This window comes from Nanorana parkeri, unplaced genomic scaffold, assembly GCF_000935625.1.
Source record: "Nanorana parkeri isolate BGI_ZX_2015 unplaced genomic scaffold, ASM93562v1 scaffold690, whole genome shotgun sequence".
Taxonomy (NCBI): Eukaryota; Metazoa; Chordata; class Amphibia; order Anura; family Dicroglossidae; genus Nanorana; species Nanorana parkeri.
The window spans coordinates 624,939-634,296 of NW_017306958.1; positions in this window are offsets into that span (position 1 = coordinate 624,939).

The window sequence follows — 9,358 nt, forward strand, 5'->3', positions numbered from 1 at the left end:
TTGGATTCGGGTGGTCGTCTGCGGCGGGACTTTTTTATTTCGGCGGGGGGAAAAGCAAAAAAGGGGAACCCCAGCCCCAAAAAATGGGGGGAAAAAACGTGGGGTCCCCCCTAACAGTCCTACCAGACCCTTGATCCGAGCACAGGCCTGGCAGGGCAGGAAAGGGGGGAGGGGGCGATCGAGCGCCCTTCCCCCCTCCCTGCGCCTAACCTATTTTTAAAAAATGGCTCCATCGATGTAATCCAGAGTCAGGATCAGGATGCAGGACCCCCGCCGAAATAAAAAAAGTCCCGCTGCAGACGACCACCCGAATCCGAAAACTAGCCGCAAAAAAATGACATTCAGTTTGAAAGTCAACAGATGGGCGGAGCGAGCCACGAATCCGAAAACTAGCCGCAAAAAAATGAGATTCTGTTTGAAAGTCAACAGATGGGCGGAGCGAGCCATGACGTCACGGCTCACTCCGCCCATTTGACATACTCAGCTGTCAAATGCTTCTATGGTTAAAGTATAAAGGCTATAGTGTAGTGGTTAAAGCACAGGCTTGCCATTGATAAGGTTGCAGGTTCAAGTCCAGGCCACGGCGTGTAAAGTTTTTGTTTTTTTTCATAAACGAATTTCGGCAGCACTAGCGCTAACGAATTTAGTCTGAAACTAATTTAATTTCGGACCCGAAAAACGAAACTAAACAAATTTTTTTTTTTTTTCAAAACGAAACTAAACGAAACTAATTTTTTGCTGGTGCACATGTCTACATGCCATCAATAAAACAAGGATTGTACATAGAACAATATTGGACCTCTGAAAAGTACAAGCATGCATATGTACTCAGTACTTGGTTTGGGCCCCTTTTGCAGAACTTACTGCAATTACTTTTGCACGATATTCTAATTATTCGAGTTTCACCTGTAGGTACCACATTAGCCCTTCGCCAGTCGCTTGGCACTCTACCAGCCATTATGGATTCCTTAAAAATAAGGAACAATGGTCTCGTTATCTCCTTGTTCAGTTCCTTGAGTACCATGGGATATAGATTATCAGGTCCTAATGCTTTATTTGCATTTAGTAGTTTAAGCCTATGTTGTATCCCAGTTTCAGTCAACCACTCAGGTGTATTTCTTGTTAAATTTTGTGTTTTATCCTGTACATTAAACCCGTCTGTTTCCTTGGTGAATACCGACGAGAAGAAAGTATTTAGCGCCTCGGCCCTCTCCCTGTCGTTTGTGAGTAACGTCCCATTTATGTCCTTTATTGGGCCTATCTGTTCCTTTCTCCCCTTTTTACTGTTTATGTACTGATAAAAAATTTTGGGGTTCTTTTTACTAACTTCGGCGATATATTTCTCACCTTCAATTTTAGCTGCCCCGACTACCAGTTTACATCTTTTATTACATTCTTTGTAGTTTTGGAATGCCGATACTGTCCCCTGTCATTTTATACTTACTAAATGCTACTTTTTGTTTCATTAATGTGTTGTTTTACCGTTTTGTTTAGCCATATTGGTTTTGTTTTTGATTTTCTACTTTTGTTACCCAGCGGTATACACCTGGTAATAGCATTTTTTAATTTGTTCTTGAAACAGTCCCACTTTTGGTCAAAGTTTAGTTTATGAAATAAGTTTTCCCATGCGATTTCACCCACTATGTTGCGTATTTTATCAAAGTTAGCCTTCCTGAAGTTTAGGCTTCTCGTACGCCCATCCCCCTTCCCTTTCTTGCACCCAATATTAAAGGCAATCACCTTGTGATCACTAGTGCCCAATGCCTCCCCGATTACAATATCCTCAATTAACTCTGTATTATTGCTGATGATCAGATCTAGAATGGCATTCTCCCTACTCGGGACCTCGATCATCTGATCCATGAACTTGTCTCGCAACATATTAAGAAAACGGGCAGCCTTTGCCGATTGGGAAGTTCCATTAGCCCAGTTGATGCTTGGGTAATTGAAGTCCTCCATTACCACAACATTACCCTGTTTCCCCGCTATTTCTATTTTTTGGGATTGTAGGTTGGCCTCCTCCTCTTCACCTATATTTGGGGGTTTATAACAGACATCCACATTAAGTTTACGGCTAAGGTCCATTCCCTCTAGTTCTAGCCATAACGAATCCACATCTTCTCCACCAGCTGACGCGATATCGTCACGCTTCTGACACGGATGTGCATAATGAGGTTATTTTTAGCATATATACATACCCCCCGTTCTTGCCAGTCTGTCCCTCCTGAACAGGTTGTACCCTTCTATGTTAGTAGCCCAATCATGTGTGCCGTCTAACCATGTTTCTGCTATTAATACTATATCGTAGTCCTCCTCGAGTAACCTAACTTCAAGGTCTGTTATTTTATTTGTTAGACTTCTAGCGTTGGTGAACATACATTTAATGTTTCTACATTTACTGGTCAAACGTTTGCTCTCCTCATGCTCCCCACTACTAATTTTAATTGTACCTGTTATGGTTGGTCTATTCCTACTTGCAGCACTTTGGGCAGTTAGATTTACTTTATTGATTACATTTAGTATGCTCTCTATATTGGCTTGATTTACTACTTTGACTATGTTGACTCTGTTGACTGGAGTGAGCCCACTATCTAATCCTGTATTTTTCCCTTCTGTGTTATCTATCACGAGTGGTTGTTTGTTATTTAATTTTTTGGTTTTTATTTTACCCTCCCCCCATTATCTAGTTTAAACGCTCCTCCAGTCTTTTATTCATTTCCCCCTCCCAGAAATGCTGCACCTTCCCCATTAAGGTGCAGCCCATCTCTGCTGTAGAGCCGGTACCCGACAGAGAAGTCGGTCCAGTTCTCCAAGAAACCAAAGCCCTTGTTTCGACACCAGTTCCTTAGCCACTTGTTTAGTTCCCTCAACTCGCGCTGTCTGTCCGGAGTGGCTCTTGGCACTGGCAGTATCTCAGAGAATACCACCGTGGAGGTCCTTTCCTCAAGCCTGGCACCTAATTCTCTGAAATCCTTTTTTAGGACACTCCATTTACCTCCTATTTTGTCATTGGTGCCGATGTGCACCATGACAACTGGGTTGTGCCCAACCCATATAGTAACCTGTCAATTCGTTCCGCAATGTGCCGAACACGTGCCCCCGGTAAGCAGCACACTGTTCGACGCTCACGGTCCCGATGACAGATTACCCTGTCGGTTCACCTGATGATGGAATCTCCTACCACCAGGATCTGCCTCTCCTGATCCTCCATCCCACTCCCCTCCTCGCTGGATCAATCACTCCCCCCGATAGAGGAGGCGTCCTGCTCCAGCAGGATCACTGAACTAATATCACCAACATCATGCAACCTGGCGTATTTGTTAGGGTTAACCAGTTCAGGGCTGACCTCTCTCCCACTCTTCCCTCTACCCTGTCTTCTAACAGTGACCCAGCTTCCCACCTCGGGATGAGGCTCCTCCGCACACCCTGCCTCCTCTAAGCCGCCCTCCACCACAGCCTGGTGCATTATGTCCAGACTTCTTTCCATGTTGCCTATGCTCCTTAGTGTTGCCAGTTTTTTGCTTAGATCCAGAATCTGGGCTTCTAAACAAACAACTCGCTCAAATCTGGCGCAAATGTATTCCCCCTCGAACGCCTGTTCGAGGAACGCATACATTGCGCATGATGTGCACCGGGTTGCATAACCACTCATGGAAGACATTATCCCCTTTTATTTATTTAATTTAATTTATTTTATTTTTTTATTTATTCTATTTTTCTGTCAAGTAACAGCCCTGGGGGGTTATCTTAATTTATAGAAGTCCTTAGTCTAACTTAATTTACCCTGTGGTTAATTTAGTTTAAAGTGAAATTAACCCTCAGATTTTTTAACATAAACCTATACTGTAATGTGTGCCTTACTGTAATCCATGGTTGTACCTCTAGTTCTAGCCATAACGATTCCACATCTTCTCCACCAGCTATCGTCAAGGATGTGCATAATGAGGTTATCTTTAGCATATATACATACCCCCCTTCTTTCCAGTCTGTCCCTCCTGAACAGGTTGTACCCTTCTATGTTAGTAGCCCAATCATGTGTGCCGTCTAACCATGTTTCTGCTATTAATACTATATCGTAGTCCTCCTCGAGTAACCTAACTTCAAGGTCTGTTATTTTATTTGTTAGACTTCTAGCGTTGGTGAACATACATTTAATGTTTCTACATTTACTGGTCAAACGTTTGCTCTCCTCATGCTCCCCACTACTAATTTTAATTGTACCTGTTATGGTTGGTCTATTCCTACTTGCACCACTTTGGGCAGTTAGATTTACTTTATTGATTACATTTAGTATGCTCTCTATATTGACTAGATTTACTACTTTGACTATGTTGACTCTGTTTACTCTGTTGACTGGAGTGAGCCCACTATCTAATCCTGTATTTTTCCCTTCTGTGTTATCTATCACGAGTGGTTGTTTGTTATTTAATTTTTTGGTTTTTATTTTACCCTCCCCCCATTATCTAGTTTAAACGCTCCTCCAGTCTTTTATTCATTTCCCCCTCCCAGAAATGCTGCACCTTCCCCATTAAGGTGCAGCCCATCTCTGCTGTAGAGCCGGTACCCGACAGAGAAGTCGGTCCAGTTCTCCAAGAAACCAAAGCCCTTGTTTCGACACCAGTTCCTTAGCCACTTGTTTAGTTCCCTCAACTCGCGCTGTCTGTCCGGAGTGGCTCTTGGCACTGGCAGTATCTCAGAGAATACCACCGTGGAGGTCCTTTCCTCAAGCCTGGCACCTAATTCTCTGAAATCCTTTTTTAGGACACTCCATTTACCTCCTATTTTGTCATTGGTGCCGATGTGCACCATGACAACTGGGTTGTGCCCAACCCATATAGTAACCTGTCAATTCGTTCCGCAATGTGCCGAACACGTGCCCCCGGTAAGCAGCACACTGTTCGACGCTCACGGTCCCGATGACAGATTACCCTGTCGGTTCACCTGATGATGGAATCTCCTACCACCAGGATCTGCCTCTCCTGATCCTCCATCCCACTCCCCTCCTCGCTGGATCAATCACTCCCCCCGATAGAGGAGGCGTCCTGCTCCAGCAGGATCACTGAACTAATATCACCAACATCATGCAACCTGGCGTATTTGTTAGGGTTAACCAGTTCAGGGCTGACCTCTCTCCCACTCTTCCCTCTACCCTGTCTTCTAACAGTGACCCAGCTTCCCACCTCGGGATGAGGCTCCTCCGCACACCCTGCCTCCTCTAAGCCGCCCTCCACCACAGCCTGGTGCATTATGTCCAGACTTCTTTCCATGTTGCCTATGCTCCTTAGTGTTGCCAGTTTTTTGCTTAGATCCAGAATCTGGGCTTCTAAACAAACAACTCGCTCAAATCTGGCGCAAATGTATTCCCCCTCGAACGCCTGTTCGAGGAACGCATACATTGCGCATGATGTGCACCGGGTTGCATAACCACTCATGGAAGACATTATCCCCTTTTATTTATTTAATTTAATTTATTTTATTTTTTTATTTATTCTATTTTTCTGTCAAGTAACAGCCCTGGGGGGTTATCTTAATTTATAGAAGTCCTTAGTCTAACTTAATTTACCCTGTGGTTAATTTAGTTTAAAGTGAAATTAACCCTCAGATTTTTTAACATAAACCTATACTGTAATGTGTGCCTTACTGTAATCCATGGTTGTTCCCCTTCTCTTTGCTGCTCTTCCTTTTAAACCCTCATGTCTTCTCATGCTTGGGGAGAACTTCCTTTTTCAGCTCAGGGCCTCTTCCTGTAGTGCTGGCTCAGGTTACAAGCCTATACAAACCAATACACAGACACCGTATATCCATTCCTGAGACAAGGCAGTCTGCTGCAAAACAGAAGTTGTGCAGAGCATGAGAACAGATACAGATTTAAAAGGAAGAGCAGCAAAGAGAAGGGAAACAACCATAAATTACAGTAAGGCACACATTACACTATTGTTTTATGTTAAAAAATCTGAGGGTTTAATGTCACTTTAAATTAGTTTCACTACACCCTGGGGCTAAGTTATTATGCTACAGCCCTGTGGTTGATTACTCTTTGGCCCGTCGGTCTATTACGCTAATGCTCTGAGGGTTGATTCCGCTACTGACCTGGGTTTTACTTTACTTCCACTATAGCCCTAGGACTAAATGTAAGCTTCTTTTATTTTTTTATGCTTTAATTTTTTGACCCCTGATGTCACCTAGGGACCCCCAGAGAAGCTGATGAAGACATCTGCTTCATCAGCTTCTCTCCAGCATCTGTAACCGGAGAGTGACACTGAATGCAGGAAGTAATGTAATACATACATAAGTAATGTAATTCCTGCGTTCGGAGACAGCAGAGGAGATCAAAGGGAGATTGTGTACTGAACTCCAGTGACAACATCACCGTGCCGGTCCCAGCCACACCGGCCACAGCGGACCTCGGGACCGGCAGCTGTGGCGCCGATGTAGGTTTGGGGGGGGCCACACACCCGCAGCCAGTACAAGTGATTGGGCGTCTCTAGAAATGCCTATTCGTTTGCATGTAAACAGCCATCGCTGGCTGTTTACATGCTCACAGTTTCCCCACTCGTGTGCACACTGAGCGCCGCGCACGAGAGGGGGGAGGGGCAGGACGTCTTAAGACACCCTCCTGCTCCTGTAAGTCTCCCGCCCATCTCCATGAGAAAGTCCTGCAGTATAGAAAATATAGGTCTCTAGGCTGGCTGTGCTGGCTGGCAGGGCTGTGTAAATTTCAGGAACTAACACAGATACAAATCCTCTGGCAGTAAAATGGAGCCTATATATGTATATTTCATTTATCTGTTTGCCTTGAGTTTAGTTTTAATAACATTGTTTATATATAATATAAATATTAGGGATGCACTGATACCAGTTTTTCGGTATTGAGTACGAGTACCAATAATTTTTTTTGGTACCCGCCGATACCGATAGTCCCGTTAAGGAAGCCGGGCGATGTGTAATGACTCGTCCGCCCAGCTTCCTAAAAAGCCGGGAAGCCGTCTCCATGCTCCCCCCGTCATCAGGAGGCTGGGGGGTGGGTAATGACTCACTGCCCGACTTTCTGATTGACCAGCTTCCTGACCAATCAAAGCGAGTCATTACACGCTGTCCGGTTTCCTGATCCTCCTGGCAGGAAGCTGGGAAGGGGGGGGGGGGGGGAGTCATTATCACACCCCCCGAGCCGGGAGCCAGCTCCATGCACCCTGGTGACGAGGGACCATGGAGCTGCCTTCCCGGCCAATCGGGAAGCCGGACGGCATGTAATGACTCACCGCCCGGCTCCATGATACCGGAAGTTCCATTATACCGGAAGTTTCATTATCGGGTACATTTTGACAAGTACCCGCCCAAATACTTGGTATTGGTGCATCCCTAAAATATATATACCCCAAAAGAAGAGACACACGCCATTATTCAATCTTGCTTGCAAAATGTTATTGGACAAGTGGCAGAAACATTTCATATGTTTCAAGGGATGAGCCACTGCCACTTATCCAATAACATTTTTGCAAGTGAAATTGGAAACGGTGAGGATCTACATCTTTTTGGCTCTACAGCCACCTGATCAGTTGTATGTAAAAGCCGGGTGCTGGCTGAGAAAAAGGTACCAAGATCTTGATAGTAACCACTTTAATACTGGACGTTTATATATGCACGTTGGTACTCAAGTGGTTTTTAAGCAACTGTCCCATCCATAGCAAACTTTTTTTTTTCTTTGTTGCTGCAAGACTTACCTTTTTTGTTTAAATGGTCTTTTGTTGAGGGCTTGTTCACACCATCTCTTGACCAGATCCGGACCAGAAAGTTTTTTTGTCTGGACCTGAAATGCAGCCCATTATATTCCTATGGTATTTCTGGGCTCTGTTCACAACAGTGCAGTCCGTTCCGATGCAGGGAAAATAAAGGTGCATGCACTAGTTTTTTCCTGGCCTGGAATGCACCAAAACGCATATAAATGCACTGGACTGCACCTGAAAGCCCATTTAAAGCTAAAAACAAAACAAAACACCGGAATGCGTCCAAAATGCACTGCACCAGTTTCACAGAAAAGGACCAGATCTGGAATGCAGTGCATCGCGTTTGTGATTTTGCCACGTTCCGGAGCTGTTTTTTTTAGCTTATAAAGGGGCTCTTAGGTGCATTTCAGTGCGTTTTTGATGCGTTTCTATGCGCTACAGTGCATTCCAGACCAGACAAAATGAGACATGCAGTATTTTTCTGGTCTGGTCTGGAAAGGACTGCGTTGGTGTGAACAGAGGCCAGAAATAGCATAGGGATACATTAGGACGCATTTTGGGTCTGGAAAACATCTGGTCTCTAGGTAATCTGGATGTGGTGTGAATGGGCCCCTAGGGCAGGTTCACACCATTTTTTGGACCAGATCTGGAACGCACTGCTGTTGTGGAAATGTTATTAGGATGTGTTTTTACTGTATTGTAATATTGTCATCATGTCTCCCTATGTCGGATTCAACCGAGGGACGCTCTAGCAGAGCGTACTTGGGTTAATCGGGACCAGCGGCAAAACGGTCAGTATGAAAACCTTCTCATGGGCTTGGAGACGTGTTTGCAGCGTGTGGGCGTTTTTGTTGGTTTGTGAGCACTAAGTGCAATGCGCTGGGCTTCTTGCCTTCAAACGTCTACACACATTAGTAGGGATGTCCCGATGCCACTTTTTCATGCCCAAGTACAAGTACATCCCCTCATGTACTTGCCGATACCAATTACTGATACTTTTTCTTAAAGGGACAGGTGACTTTAAATGATCCATAGTACAACTACATGTTACGTACTGTGGATCATGGTTTAACCTATTCATGTTAGCAGCGGAGAATTGTAACTCTATTACTGGAGTGTAGTGGAGGTGTGTGCTGTATATATGTACTACATATACATTACACACGTCCAGTACACTATAGCAATAGATTTACAGCCAGCCCCGTCCCAGCTTCCCTCACTCACAGTTTCACTCCGATCCCTGTTGCCTCACGCGGTGCCTCTCGTAGTCGGCGCTGGGCAGGATCGCTGCATCGCATCTTGGTGCTCAGCTTGTGGGAGGCGCTCACAATTCTGCCCTGCTAACATGAATAGGTTAAATCATGATCCATAGTACATATACAGCACATACGTCCAACACTGCAGTAAAATAGTTACAATTATCCCCTGCTAACATGAATAGGTTAAATCATGATCCATAGTACATAACATGTAGTTGTACTACGGATCATTTAACCCATTCATGTTAGCAGGGGATTATTGTAAAGCTATTGCTGCAATGTACGGGACATGTGTGCTGTATATGTACAGTACATATAGATATACAATTCTGCACTGCTAACATGAATGGGTTAAATGATTCGTAGTACAGGGCT